Source organism: Bubalus kerabau, chromosome 22, assembly GCF_029407905.1.
Source record: "Bubalus kerabau isolate K-KA32 ecotype Philippines breed swamp buffalo chromosome 22, PCC_UOA_SB_1v2, whole genome shotgun sequence".
Lineage (NCBI taxonomy): Eukaryota > Metazoa > Chordata > Mammalia > Artiodactyla > Bovidae > Bubalus > Bubalus kerabau.
The window spans coordinates 12,497,752-12,513,218 of NC_073645.1; the positions used below are offsets into that span (position 1 = coordinate 12,497,752).

General features: G+C 40.9%; 1 long non-coding RNA gene across 2 annotated transcripts in view; it reads left to right on the forward strand.

Annotated features, from left to right (window-relative positions):
• LOC129636776 (uncharacterized) overlaps positions 1–15,467 on the forward strand; it is a 200,126-nt gene that overhangs the window by 172,982 nt on the left and 11,677 nt on the right. Inside the window, exons 6-7 of one of the 2 annotated variants that reach the window (XR_008707110.1) lie at positions 8,268–8,315; positions 11,634–11,911. This is a non-coding gene — a long non-coding RNA (uncharacterized LOC129636776). Of the gene's footprint in view, positions 1–8,267; positions 8,316–11,633; positions 11,912–15,467 lie in introns of those variants that run through there. The other variant, XR_008707111.1, reaches the window with a different exon arrangement.

The following is a 15,467-nucleotide window of genomic DNA, read 5'->3' on the forward strand; positions in this document are numbered from 1 at the left end:
AGAATTTAAAATTATTCCCAGCATTCTAAAATGGGAGAAAGAAAATATAGGAGAACATCTCTATGATCTTGGGTTAGGCAAAAATTTCCTAGCTAAAACACCAAAATCATGATCACATGAAAAAAAAAATAAGCTGGGCTCTAGAAAAATTAAAAACTTGTGTTTTTTGGAAGATACTGTTAGGAGAATAAAAGACGAGTCATGGATTGGGGGAAAAGAGTTGAAACTCACATATCTGATAAAGGACAGGTATAGAGTTTATAGAAAGAACTCTGAAAACTCAATAATATGAAAATAAATAACCCAATAAAATTGGGCAGAAGATTTAAATGTACACTTAAGCAAATGAGATTTATAGATAGCAAATAAACATATAAAATGATATTCAACTGAAGTAAGGAATATATTTAAGGGAATGTTAATTAATGCAAATTAAAACCACAATGAGATATCACTAGTGAAGTGATAGTGAAGTCCTTCAATCATGTCTGACTCTTTGTGACCCCATGGACTGTAGCCTACCAGGCTCCTCTGTCTATTGGATTTTCCAGGCAAGAGTACCAGAGTGGGCTGCCATTACCTTCTCCAGGGGATCTTCCCAACCCAGGGATTGAACCCAGGTCTTCTGTATTGCAGACAGAAGCTTTACCATTTGAGCCACCAGGAAGATATCACTATACAACTATTAAAATGGCTAAAATTAAAAAGACTGGCCATATTGAGTGTTAGCAAGCATGCAGAGAAATGGAACTCTTGTACACTGCTGGTAGGAATGTAAAGTGGTAACTGCCATTCTGGAACCGGTTTGGTAGTTTCGTAAAAGGTTAAATATTTAGCATATATATATATGTGCTTATAAATTGCACATTTTATTTTTATTTAATTTATATTTTTAGGAAGTATAGTTGATTTATAATATTATGTCAGGTATTCAACATGAATATTGGATGAATTCAATATTGGGAAAGGAGTATGTCAAAGTTATATATTGTCACCCTGCTTATTTAAGTTATATGCAGAGTACACCATGTGAAATGCCAGGCTGGATGAATCATAAGCTGGAATCAAAATTGCTGGGAGAAATATCAACAACCTCAGATATGCAGATGGTACCACCCTAATGGTAGAAAGCCTACCACCCTAATGGTAGGGTGATACCACCCTAATGGTAGAGAGCCTCTTGATGAGGATGAAAGAGGAGAGTGAAAAAGCTGGCTTAAATCTCAACATTCAAAAAACTAAGATCATGGCATCCAGTCCCATCACTTCATGGCAAGTAGATGGGGAAAAATGGAAATAGTGGAAGATTTTATTTTCTTGGGCTCCAAAATCACTGCAGACAGTGATTGCCGCAATGAAATTAAAAGATGCTTATTCTTTGGAAGAAAAGCTATGACAAACCTAGACAGCATATTAAAAAGCAGAGATATCACTTTGCCAACAAAGGTCCATCTGGTTAAAACTATGGCTTTTCTAGTAATCATGTAAGGATGTGTGAGTTGGACCATAAAGAAGGCTGAGTGCCAAATAATTGATGATTTCAAAATGTGGTGCTGAAGACTCTTGAGAATCCCTTGGACTGCAGGGAGATCAAAACAGTAAATTCTAAAGGAAATCAACCCTAAATATTCATTGGAAGGACTATGCTGAAGCTCCAATACTTTGGCCACCTGATGTGAGGAGCCAACTCATTGGAAAAGACCCTGATGCTGGGAGAGACTGGGGGCAGGAGGAGGAAGGGCAACAGAGAATGAGATGGTTGGATGGCATCACCAACTCAATGGATGTGAGTCTGAGCAAACTCTGGGAGATGGTAAAAGATAGGGAGACCAGGCGTGCTGCAGTCCATGGAGTTGCAAACAGTCGGACACCACTTATCGACTTAATAATACTCCATTTAAAGTTATTGCAAAATAATGGCTCTATTTCCCTGTGCTGTACAACAATATACCTTGTTGCTTATCTATTTTACACAGAGTATTTTGTATCTCTTAATCCCTAGCTTCTCTCCTCCCGCCACCCCCGCCCCACCACCATAACAACTAGTCTGTTCTCTATAGTTATGTGAGTCTGTTTCTATTTTATTATAGGCATTCATTTGTTTTATTTTTTAGATTCCACATATAAGAGAAAATCTAGTGTATTTGTCTTTCTCTGTCTGACTTAGTTCACTTAAAGCATAATACTCTCCAGGTCCATCCACATTGTTGCAAATGGCAGTATTTCATTCTTTTTTTCTATGCCTGGAGTAATGTTCCATTGCATGTACATGCCTTGCTTTTTTTATCCATTCATCTGACATTTCTTAAGTTGTACTTTTTAAATATGTGCAATTTATTATTTGGCAATTATATTGCAATATCCTAATTAAAAACTGGTATACTATATCTAAATCTTTTGTATATTGGGTTTCTCTTACAAATGAAGCAGGACACCAACGGGCTGGAGCAGGGAAACCACTGATTACCTTCAACAGGATGTCTCCCGTGTGTTCACTGTGAACTGAATTAGTTTTGCTTCACTTGTGGAGCCTGTCTGCTTGGCCTTTGCAGGTTGTTGACTTTAGAGCCCTAGGCTGCCATGCTTCTTGTAGGCATCTGAGTTTTCAAAATGTATGCCTTGCTTCCCAGGTTAAGTTCCCTTTAGATCAGTTTTTCAGGTGTAAGCCTGGTGTCAAAGTTCACTAATACAGAATGGAAGATGCCAGGTGATGATGAACACAGAGATTGGAGAGCTATGTCTACAAACCAAGAGCCATTAGAATTATTAGTGACCATCAGAGTGAGAAAGAGGCAAGGAAGGATTCTCTCCAAGAGCCCTGCAGTAAACTTGGTTTTCTTTAGGCATCTGTCTCCATCAAAAATCTGCCTTTTTTTATTAAGAAATTCCATCTGAGACTGGAGTATATCCTTAATTCTCTGTTTGTGTCAAAAGATGTATAAAGGCTGCCTATCTAGAGAAGTATATGATATTTCTACAAATGCAGAAGGTGTAACACAGAGCTTGGAGGTAGGAAGGGGAAAGAGAGTAACTCAGCCTGGATATGTTTCTGGCCAGGACAAATTTAGAAGACACCTCTTTTATTATTATTTTATTCTTTTTGAGTGAATAACTCTCAGTTCAGTTCAGTTCATTTCAGCCACTCAGTCGTCTCCGACTCTTTGTGACCCCATGAATCACAGCACGCCAGGCCTCCCTGTCCATCACCAACTCCCGGAGTTCACCCAGACTCATGTCCATGGAGTCAGTGATGGCATCCAGCCATCTCATCCTCTGTCGTCCCCTTCTCCTCCTGCCTCCAATCCCTCCCAGCATCAGAGTCTTTTCCAATGAGTCAACTCTTTGCATGAGGTGGCCAAAGTACTGGAGTTTCAGCTTTAGCATCATTCCTTCCAAAGAAATCCCAGGGCTGATCTCCTTCAGAATGGACTGGTTGGATCTCCTTGCAGTCCAAGGGACTCTCAAGAGTCTTCTCCAACACCACAGTTCAAAAGCATCAATTCTTCAGCACTCAGCTTTCTTCACAGTCCAACTCTCACATCCATACATGACCACAGTAAAAACCATAGCCTTGACCAGACGGACCTTTGTTGGCAAAGTAATGTCTCTGCTTTTGAAAATGCTATCTAGGTTGGTCATAACTTTCCTTCCAAGGAGTAAGCGTCTTTTAATTTCATGGCTGCAGTCACCATCTGCAGTGATTTGGGAGCCCCAAAAAATAAAGTCTGACACTGTTTCCACTGTTTCCCCATCTATTTCCCATGAAGTGATGGGACCAGATGCCATGATCTTCGTTTTCTGAGTGTTGAGTTTTAAGCCCTTTTGAAATGAATGTCAGTTGGTAAGCATAGACAAGCATGAGTACACTCTCCATTCCACATTCATGAAGGGACAAAAGAGTGGTCTAACTAAAGTTTATATCATGACATATATACTCAGAGTCAGACATGATGGCCTTAAATTAATCACAATGGTGGCCATGCCATGTTTTTCAATAAAGTTGCCAGCTTCCACTGTCTGAAACATCTCTGGAACTCTTTTTCTTTGCTAACTTTTGTAAAACCTTGCACTGGATTGTTTTGAAAGTCCTCAAGAATGTTAAACTCTGACTTTTTTTTTTTTTAAAGTTTGATTTTGGGCACAGAATGGGCTTCCCTGGTGGCTCAGATGGTAAAGAATCAGCCCGCAATGCAGGGGATTCAGGTTTGATCCCTGGGTTGGGACGATTCCCTGGAGAAGGGAATGGCTACTTACTACAGAATTCTTGCCTGAAGAATTCCATGGATAGAGGAGCCTGGCAGACTACAGTCCATGGGGTTGCCAAGAGTTGGACATGACTGAGTGACTAACACTTTCACTTTCACTGTGGGTTGAATAGTTCAGTTCCGTTCAGTCACTCAGTTGTGTCTGACACTTTGTGACCCCATGAACCACAGTAGGCCAGACCTCCCTCTCCATCACCAACTTCCACAGTTCACCCAAACCCATGTCCATTGAGTTGGTGATGCCATCCAGCCATCTCATCCTCTGTTGTCCCCTTCTCCTCCTGCTGTCAATTCTTGCCCAGCATCAGGGTCTTTTCAAATGAGTCAGCTCTTCACATCAGGTGGCCAAAGTATTAGAGTTTCAGCTTCAACATCAGTCCTACCAATGAACACCCAGGACTGATTTCCTTTAGGATGGACTGGTTGGATCTCCTTGCTGCCCAAGGGACTCTCAAGAGTCTTCTCTGACACCACAGTTCAAAAGCATCAATTCTTCGGTGCTCAGCTTTCTTTATAGTCCAACTCTCACATCCGTACATGACCACTGGAAAAACCATAGCCTTGACTAGACAGACCTTTGTAAACTCTTTAAAATTGACATATACATGGAATCTCAGAATGTGATCTTTCGTGGAAATAGGGTATTTGCAATTATAATTAAAGAGGTCATAGTGAATTAGGGTGGGCCCTAAGTTCTGTCTGCCCTGGTGGCTCAAAGGGTAAAGAATCTGCCTGGAAATGATAACCCATTCCAGTACTCATGCCTGAAGAATTCCATAGACAGAAGAGCCTGGTTAGCTATAGTCCATGGAACTGTGAAGAGTTGGACACAACTGAATGACTAACTTTAGGTCCTAACAGAAGTTTGTATAAGGAAAGGAGACGAGGCACACAAACAAATAAACACAGGGAAGATGCCAAGTCATGATGAACACAGAGATTGGAGAGCTACATCTACAAGCCAAAGGGCATCAGGATGTAATGGGGACCATCAGAGAGAGGAGGAGGCAAGGAAGGTCCTGTTCAAGAGCCTTTAGAGAGAGAGAGCATGGCCCTGCTGAAACCTTGGGTTTGGACTTAGCCTCCAGAACTGTGAGAGGATTTCTGTTGTTTAAGCCACCCAGTGTATGGTACTTGGTGACATCAGCCCTAGGAAACTAATATGGGAACTAAGTTGAATGTCTGTAAAAATAATCAAGCTGAGTAATTGTGCTGCTAGTCAAAAAATTCCATGATTACCTAACAAGATTGATTTTATTGCAAACTGAACTTAGATGACATGGGAATGGCTGCCTTTGATGGCCAGCAGGCTAAGACTGGTGCTTATAGCATTATTTCATTGATCCTCTTAAAACTGTAGTATAGGAGCTCATCTCCATTTCACAGGAGAAAAAAAAATCTAAGGAGTTGATAGTTTAGGAAACTTGACTACACTCATGCAGCTGATAATGGTCAGAATTCAACATTTACGCTTCTTTCATTAGACCACACCGAGTCGCAATGTCTGAAGATGCCTTCCAAAAATGTTTGAGCAATAGACATACCTCTGAACTAATTGTACTATACCCCAAAGTAAGGGATTTGCAGAATGGCTCTCTTGAACAGTAAGTTCTGATATTTTTGTTGAAAAGATTCCCTGTCATAACTTTACAGCCACACCTTGTCTATATTATGTTAGATTCTTTGCCTGCTTAACTTATCACTCCCAGAGGAGGCACTGGGACTTCTTTTCCATTTTGTACCGAACTGAAAAAGCTGTCAACGGTTAGTAAATAGTCAGTATTTAAGTGCTCCCTACAAATTATGACTCTCAGGCTAGAAGACTAAAAAAAAAAAATTCTGTTATGCAATTTTCCACTCTTTAAGTAATCTTAACAGTGTGGGTCATGTTAGTCCTAGTTTAATATTATAATCCAAACAACATTTGACTCCAAACAGAATGAGGTTCAGGAATCACCCTGGCTGTGTATTCTAAGACCATTCATGAGCTGGTCGGGCTGTTGTGACCTTTCTAGTATTTGCAAACTGGCTGGTCTTTTTGTCCCTCCTCTGCCTACATGGCACTTACCACCCACAGAATAATAGAACAATGGTAACATTTTAATTTTCTTCTTTTTTTCCTTCTTTTTTAATCTTTGAAGAAGGACCAGCTCAGCCCTATTGGTTGGGTAAGTTGAGGACCAGCTTGCGTATTTGCTGGCGCTCCAACCTGAGAGAAGTCAGGCTTGAGTGTGTCCATATCCTCTGCTCAGCTGTGAATCTTTGTCATTCTCTGTCCCCAGTCAGAGAAACTGGCTCATCCCTGTGGAAGGGGTTATTAACAAACTGTTTTCAAGACTTCACCTTTCCTTTTTTCTATGTGTGTGTGTGCCTGGGTAAGGCATGTGCTGGTGTTTATAATGTGGCATGGAGGGAGAATGATCTTTGGTTCTGAGGATCAACTTTGGGTTGAGCTCAATCTTAAAAGTCCCCAAATATTAGTACCTCCTCTAAGAAGCATTTCAACTATACCCTTGATTTCATGCTGCCTTCTCTTAAACCCTTTCTTCTTGTAAAATGAAATCATTGACTTCTTTTCCTTTATTCTCAAAGCTCCCCTTCCTGTATAATCAATTGTACCTATATTTTTCTTGTGAATATCAATTTCATCAGCTCTTGCTTTGTCACAGTTTGTACTCAAAATTATTTGATAATTAGTTGCTTTCAAGGTAAAACTCAGAAGCTTATTGTTAAAGGTCCACCATATCCTCAATCCCCTTCTAACTTGTTTGTAAAAAAAATTCATTCACCCATCCATCTCTCCATGTATCCATTCAGCAAAACTTTATGGAATACCTGTGCTGTGCTGTGCTTAGTTGCTCAGTTGTGTCTGACTCTTTGCGCCCCCATGGACTGTAGCCTGCCAGGCTCCTCTGTCCATGGGGATTCTCCAGGCAATAGTACTGGAGTGGGTGGCCATGCCTTCCTCCAGGGAATCTTCCCAACCCAGGGATCAAACCCAGGTCTCCCCCATTACAGGTGGATTCTTTACCATCTGAGCCACCAGGAAAGCCCAAGAATACTGGAGTGGGTAGCCTATCCCCTCTCCAGAGGATCTTCCTGACCCAGGAATAGAACTAGGGTCTCCTACATTGCAGGCAGATTCTTTACCACCTCAGCTACCAGGGAAGCCCATTGAATACCTAACAAGTGTCAAACACTATCATTTGCATTGATAACAAAGTGCAACATGGACAGGCCTTGTCCCTCTTCTCATAGAGCGTATAATTTGGTGGCAAAATGGAACAATAAATGTGATCATGCAGTGTGACAAGCTCTATGAGAGAAAGCTCAGGGGGCTGTGAGAAAAGAGAAGAGACAGTCTGGGGCCAAGGGACTCCTTCCCGAGGAAGTGTTATCTAGGCTGAAATCCTGTGAATAGGAGTCAGCCAGGTGAAAGCCAGGGAAAAGGTTTCTTGGTGAGTGAAAAATCGTGTCTAAAGCCCAGAGGTGAGACACCATAGCACACTTGGGAAGTGAAAGAGGTTCAGTGTAGCTGGAGGGCAGAGTGGGGACTTTGTTTTAAGGTCAGTGAGGAACTACTGTAGGGTTTAAATAGATGAGAAAACAGATAAGATTTATCTTTTAAAAGGATGATTCTTGCTTTCTGAGGCTCAGAAGAATGCAAAGTAATGGGACTGGAAACAGAACCAGAGGCCGAAATCTAGATAAGAGAATTGTAGGAACCAGGAGCAGAGAGACCAAGAGATATATAGACAGAGATATTTAGATGTCATGCGGGTTCCAAGTATGTCACATGATTGTATTCACGTTGTACATTGACCGCCAGGCCAGCTTTGCTCCTTCTCTGCACAGATTCAAGTTCTACCCACACTGATGTTCTATGTGATGTCTTCTCTGACTTTCAACCCCGGAACCTGTATGAATGTTTGTAAGATATTTTCTCTCTGCACCCCTTATTTCACAAAAAGAATTAATTTGCAATGTCATTTGTTCCCTTAGCATATTTATTTTCTCAAGTGGATGACAAGCAGTAGGAGCAGAAATCATGTAAGTACACCTTTTAATCTCATTCGCCTTCGGTGTTTCCCTCCTCATCTTGTGCTAAGTGGATGAGCCATGAATATGTGTCCTTTTGACCAACTGTGATGCTGCTGCAGTTCCCAAAATCCTCCAGGTGGTTCTCTCCCACGTTTCATTTTCAACGGCACACCAACCAGTCTAGTAGTTCAGTTATTCATTTATTCATTAGCTTGTGCCTTTATTCATTCACTTAGTTTGTGCTTTACTCATTCACTCATATTTTTTAAGTCCTTGCTATGCCTTAGGCACTATTCTAGAGTTGATCTATTGCCTTTTTCTCAACTATCTGTTTAATTTTGGGTACTGAGTTTTTTTTATCACAGAGCCAGACCACTTCTCCTATTTGCCATATAAAACAAGGATTGAGTGTACTGGAAATGTTATTCTGCTATAAGTATAGCTTAGCACATGGTACCCAGATGAGCTGTCTTACGGTATGAGAAGGGGCTAAGGTGTGGACTGATTCCTTTGGCTTCCTAGATGGAGCGCTAGATTTCTGTAGTTGGCAAATGTCTTGCCCAAGGGACTTAGACCTTGGTATTTGAATGTGTACTGGACTGAGTTAATTCTGTCTTGCTTTTTAAATAGCTTCTAATGTTTACTCAGTAGAAGCAGAGTTAAATGGTCCCAAATACTCCAAAACTCATGAATCAGAAGAATGTTAGAGCCCTAATGTAAAATTCCTGATGTAAAGAAAACTTTGATCTTTTGCCCCTGCTGCCTGATCAGCCCTGAGTCGGCCATTCCTGCCAGAAACAGGCACTGGACGAACTGTGGTTTGGGAGGGAAGTTTCTGAGTTCCAAAATTCTTCTGAGCTGTACTTGCCATGATTTTTATGCTAGCATTGCATCAAAGCTCTTCTTTGGTGAAGAAGTTGCCATATATGATTAAAAATAATTTGGGGGGCAGGATTTCTACCAGGAATTGAACAAACAATGTACTGTCTTATCCTGGTTCCAAATTCCTAATGCATCTGCTTTGTACAGTCCCCATTTCATAAAACTACAATTCCTCATTTGTCTGAGTTCCTTCTGCTTGTGTGCTAGCAGTCACACCCCTTTATTTTTGGCCCTAAAGGCACCTTCCCAAGTTTGGGAAAGCCTCTGATTTGAAGTCACAGAAGCCCTAAATAATGCAGTTGTTGCAAGCGTCCTTGCTCAACATTTAGCAAGCTACCCCATTGCTTTTCCCCAGCAGAGCAGATATTGTAAAATGGCTGACTCCTCAACTAGTTTCCTGAAGAGAACTCCCGATCTCTGCTCCACTTTCCTTCCAGAGCCACCATCTTGGATTCTGATAGTTTTCCAGTTTCTCTCTCTTGAAACTCCCTAGTCAAACATATGCGGCCACACAGAAGAAATCAGATGTTTTGTTTGCTTAATTATTTTTACCTGAAGGTGCACCCTGAGTCTGTGAGTCAACTTGTAGAAATTTCTAGGTTCCACCAGCTTTTGTGCTGGGCCTCAGTCTCTCAGCTGTGATCCTAGAACTTTTCCTCATACGCCCGATGCCTCCTTTAGACTTAGATATTTTTTTATTTTGTTTGTTTTTGATACAAATCTCTATCTATATCATTGTGTGTGTGTGCTCCGTCGCTCAGTTGTATCTGACTCTTTGCAACCCCATGGACTCTAACCCGCTAGAGTCCTCTGTCCATGGAATTTTCCAGGCAAGAATACTGGAGTGGGTTGCCATTCCCTTCTCCAGGCTCTATATCATTCAGATCAGATCAGTCGCTCAGTCGTGTCTGACTCTTTTCGACCTCATGAATCACAGCACGCCAGGCCTCCCTGTCCATCACCAACTCCCGGAGTTCACTCAGACTCACGTCCATCAAGTCAGTGATGCCATCCAGCCATCTCATCCTCTGTTGTCCCCTTCTCCTCCTGCCCCCAATCCCTCCCAGCATCAGAGTCTTTTCCAATGAGTCAACTCTTCACATGAGGTGGCCAAAGTACTGGAGTTTCAGCTTTAGCATCATTCCTTCCAAAGAAATCCCAGGGCTGATAAGTTAGGTCACCTTAATTGGCATGTAACAAAATCCTAGCCTAAACTGGCTTAAACAAAAAGGCAATTCATTGGCTTACCTAACCTTGGAAGTTCAGGAAGCAAGGTAAGGCACAGCTGAGTTTAGAGCTCACAGGGGATTCTTAGGAGTCAGTTTCTCTCTACTCCTTGGTTCTTCCTTCTGCTGTGGTCGGCTTTTGTCCCATGTTTCATGCACAGAAGTGGTAGCACTTGGCAATAATAGATACATCCTCTAATTTCCAGGTCTTGTGGAAAAAAGTGACCCAAGATGTTCAATAAAATTCTTAACCTATCATTAACTGGAGTTTTTTTTCATGTACTCATCCCTGAAGCAGTCACTGTGGCTAGGCTTATGAGGAGTAGCAAAGAACATCCCTGATGTGGGAGTCCTGGTAAAGAGCCTGAAACACAACAAATCAGAAGAGCTATTCCCCCTCCGCTCCCAACTTGGGTGGGGAATCCCCTTTTCTCTTTCCTTCACTCACAAAGGATCCAAGTTGCTGTTGTTTCAATAAGGAAAACTATTTATTTGTACCTTACACAATTTTTGAAAGCTGTTATTGCTATTCAATTTTTGGCATTTACTACAGTGCTGGGAGCAAAGTTAACAAAAGAAAAGCTTATTGAATAAATGAATTACAGGTAGAATGAAGTGGTAGTAATTTCTTGACAGCTCCAGTTCCATTACAGGGACCCTTTCAGGCAGCCCCACGGGGTTCAGACTACAGAAGAGTTCAGTGCCTGCCACAGACATGTTTGATCTGCTGAAAGTACATCCATTTTCAAGAATGTAATGCTTATGTGAGGTAAAACTTGAAGGTTACCACCCCCAAATTAGCATTGCCAGCCTGTGCGTGTGTGCTCAGGAGCTCAGTCATGTCTGACTCTTTGTGACCCCATGGACTGTTGGCCACCAGGTTCCTCAGTCCATGGAGTTTTCCAGGCAAAAATACTGGAGTGGGTTGCCATTTTGTACTCCAAGGCCAGGCTGGCTTTAAAGGATACACGACCCTGTAAAACCATTTAAAACCCAGTTGTCAGAGTCTGAATGAACCATCATTATAAACATGTGTATATTCTTTTTACATTCATTAACATTACTTTTTCTATTTCATAATTGTGGTTGTATTTGTTTTTGAGTTTTTATTTTCAGTTTTATCTTTTGTTTTATTCCTATTAGGTTACATTTTCAAAGTGGAGTAATCTAGACTACATTTTCAAAATTCTCTTTTTAAAAAGTTCATATATCATTTTAGGAGCTTCCCTGCTGGTTCAGCAGTAAAAGAAAATCCACCTGCAATGAAGGAGCTTCAGGAAATGCAGTTTCAATCCCTGGGTTGGGAAGAGCCCCTGGAGAAGGGAAAGGCAACCCACTCCAGCGTTCTTGCCTGGAGAATCCCATGGACAAAAGAGCCTGGGGTCTATAGTCCATAGGGTAGCAAAGAGTCAGACACGACTGAAGTGACTTAGCACTCAAACATGTCATTTTAAATGCCGTTTGTAGAGGTCCAACAAATGAGTGGAATGTATTAGCTTTTATCTTTTAATAAAGGTTATAAAATTCAACTGTTAAAGATATCTGCTAGCATTATTTTAAATGTGATGTTTTGTCTGAATTGAGAATAGGCAAAGGTTAGCTCACCAAAATTCTATAAAAGTGTTTGAGAAATTTGGCTTAGTCAAGGTATTTTATATTGGCCTCAACAAAATTGACCAAAACCTTCTTTCTGTTCCCCTTATCCCTATATGACAGGTTAAGAGGACATCAGAGCCTATCCCTGGTAATTATTCTTAATGTTGTTTTATAGGCCTAAAATTTCAATTATAGCACACACATGAAATTTAAATAGAAATTTAAGAGTGAGAAAACTCCTACCTCCTTTATTATTACTATTACTAATAATTATACTGAGGATGGCTACCAGTTATTGATTGTTGACTGTGTGCCAGTGACCAGACAATTTACTTGAATTTCCTCAACAACTACAGGTAGTATTTATTCCCATTTCTGAGTGAGGAAACCAAATTAAGAAAACTTCTCTGAGATTTCACACAACCAGTAAATCACAAACCTTGAGAGTTAAATACAAGTCTGCCTAATTTCAAAGCTCACAGTTTCCATTTAGGTCCTGTTAACTGAAAGATTTAGTCTTTACGACTACAAAACAGAAAGAGCATTGTCTCATGAAGTCTTTCTACCTGGCTCTGACTGGCCCATTCTGGAGAGGCGCTTCACTTGGGTGGCAGATAATGTGTCCACAGTCTTTGGGGCCTGGGCTCCGGTTTCGTGTATCAGATGGGTCCCATGTGCCTGCTCCTGACATTTGCACCTTTTATTATTAGTCCTCACACTGGCAAATCATCTATAAAATTTGTTACTTGATCATTACTTTGTCATGTTTGGGAAAGAAGAGTTTAAAGATCTTGATTAAGATGAGTTGGACGTGGTTATAGTGTTCATAAAAGCTACCTATTTCTATCTTGTGTCTTAATTAGTGGATAAACAAGGATGTATCAATCCATTCCCAGACTTTAGCACCTTTTTATGACCAGGAAGCCTTCCATTAACAGTAGGCTCAAAGTACCAAGGCATCAGGTGGGAAAGACTCTTCAAGGAGAGTAGCTTTGCTCAAACTGCTTTAAGCAAGAAAAGGAGTTCTTGTAGCTAACGTCGTTGACAAGTTCAGGCAGTGTCAGCTTCAGGCACAGCTTGGTCCAGGGTCTCAAACAAATGCCATTAGACATCTGAGTCTATGTATCTTTCATCTCTGCTTTCCTCTCTGAGCTTAGTACTCCCGATAACAGGAGGGTCCTCACAAGCCTCATGCTTAAAACCTATCGGTTTTCACATCCAGAACAAAGGCAGTTATTTCTCTCCTAAGAGTACTAGCCCAAATCCTAAGAATGACACTTTGGCTTAGCTTGGCTTGGCGCATACACCCACTTTTTAAATCAATTACTGAAACGAAGGAAGAAAACTAGCCAGGCCTAGGTTGCATACTGTCTTCTGGAACTTTTTTTTTTTTTTTTTAATGCTTCTATTTTTTTTTTTTAATTTTATTTTATTTATAAACTTTACATAACTGTATTAGTTTTGCCAAAGTGGGATTAGCCCCTTCAGAAACATAAATTCTGGAAATGTATAGAAAAATGTTTTTCCAAACAGGAAGAAGGAGGACCAAAGGAATCAACCAACCAATTAACCACCATCACCAACAAATACATAGGTGTCCACCATATATTTTCTAGAACTCAGTTCCTCTATCTAGAATCAAATCTCACTCCAGAATACTGGGCTCCTGTGTACCCACTTGTGTGGGGGAAGCAGGCAGAGAAAGATGTGGTATATAGGCTAGCATTAGTCAGGGTAACAAAAATGAGCTCTGGGCATTCTAGTGACCCAGTGAGCCTGCAGGCTACAGTAACTATTGCTACAATAAGAATGTGTTCCAGCTGGGAATGTTTCCCAGTTGGGGAATGGGTGAGGGAGAGCAAGATCCATCTTGAGGAAAAACAGATTTATTTTCAAACATCCATTTGGGATGATTGTTAAACAAGCCTTTTAGAACACTTCCAAGCCTCTGCTGGGCTGCTCTCTTAAGATGTGACATTTGGGAGAAACACCCACTGTTACTAGTGACTAGAAAATAAGGATGAAGTAGGAAGCTACATCAAATGATATAGGACCATCAGAAACAGGAGTGATGTGGGTGGCACTGAGTTAAATAGAGGTCTTTTTGGAAGGGTGTGGATTCATATAGTTTATGGAAATCACTTTCTTATCAGTTGGGTAAAATTTTTAAAAGGATTTGGGTTTATGGTTCAACATTTTCAGTAAGAAAGAAAGATAACAGCACCCGCCCCCCTGAAAAAAAATCTTGTCTTATCATTGATAGAAAGTGATGCTCACTCTGTGAGTTGTATTTAATATAGAAAGCCAAGGAACCTTTGGTTCAGAGCAGAGGATCCTGGGAACACATTACTAGATAATAGAATAAATTACAGGCCATCCAGGAAAATAAAATCAAGGGCCTCAGCTATAAAGAGATACCCAAGTTCAGAAGATGCTCTTGGAGTAGAGTACTTATAGATCAAATAAAAATTCTTATGAATTTTCTAAACGCAGAAATTTAATTCAATGGGTGTTAGAGAAAAACTCTTGATGCTTCCAAATTTTAAAAAAGGGGAAGAAGAAAAGATACCCTGTTTTCTGGTTTTTCCTCTCCTGTGAAAAGTGCCAGAGAGCTGGGCTCCAGGGCTAATAGATGCCACCTGGAATGGGTGTCCTGGCCACTTGAGGAACCAAAGTCAGTACCTCCTCCATCCTCAAGTGGATATTGGCTAAAGCAATTAGCTGTGCCTGTCAAAATATAAGCTTAGGATGGCATATGGGATTAGAGAGGGAGCATAGGCCCTCAGGGGCTTTCCTAGTAGCTCAGGTGGTAAAGAATCCGCCTGCAAAGCGTGAGACCTGGGTTCGATCCCTGGGTTGGGAAGATTCCCTGGAGAAGGGAACAGCTAATTCCAGTTAAGCTATTTCAAAAGGATGCTGTTAAAGTGCTGCACTCAATACACCAGCAAATTTGGAAAACTCAGCAATGGCCACAGGACTGGAAAAGGTCAGTTTTCATTCCAATCCCAAAGAAAGGCAATGCCAAAGAATGTTCAAACTACCACACAATTGTACTAATCTTATACGCTAGCAAAGTAATGCTCAAAATTCTCCAAGTCAGGCTTCAACAGAACGAGAACTGTGAACTTCCATATATTCAAGCTGGATTTAGAAAAGGCAGAGGAACCAGAGATCAAATTGTTAACATCCTTTGGATCATCAAAAAAGCAAGAGTTCCAGAAAAGCATCTACTTCTGCTTTATTGACTATACCAAAACCTTTGACTGTGTGAATCACAAGAGAACAGTTCTTCTAGAGATAGGAATACCAGACCACCTGACATGCCTCCTGAGAAATCTGTATGCAGGTCAAGAAGCAACAGTTAGAACTGGACATGGAACAACAGACTGGTTCCAAATAGGAAAAGGAGTACGTCAAGGCTGTATATTGTCACCCTGCTTATTTAACTTATATGCAG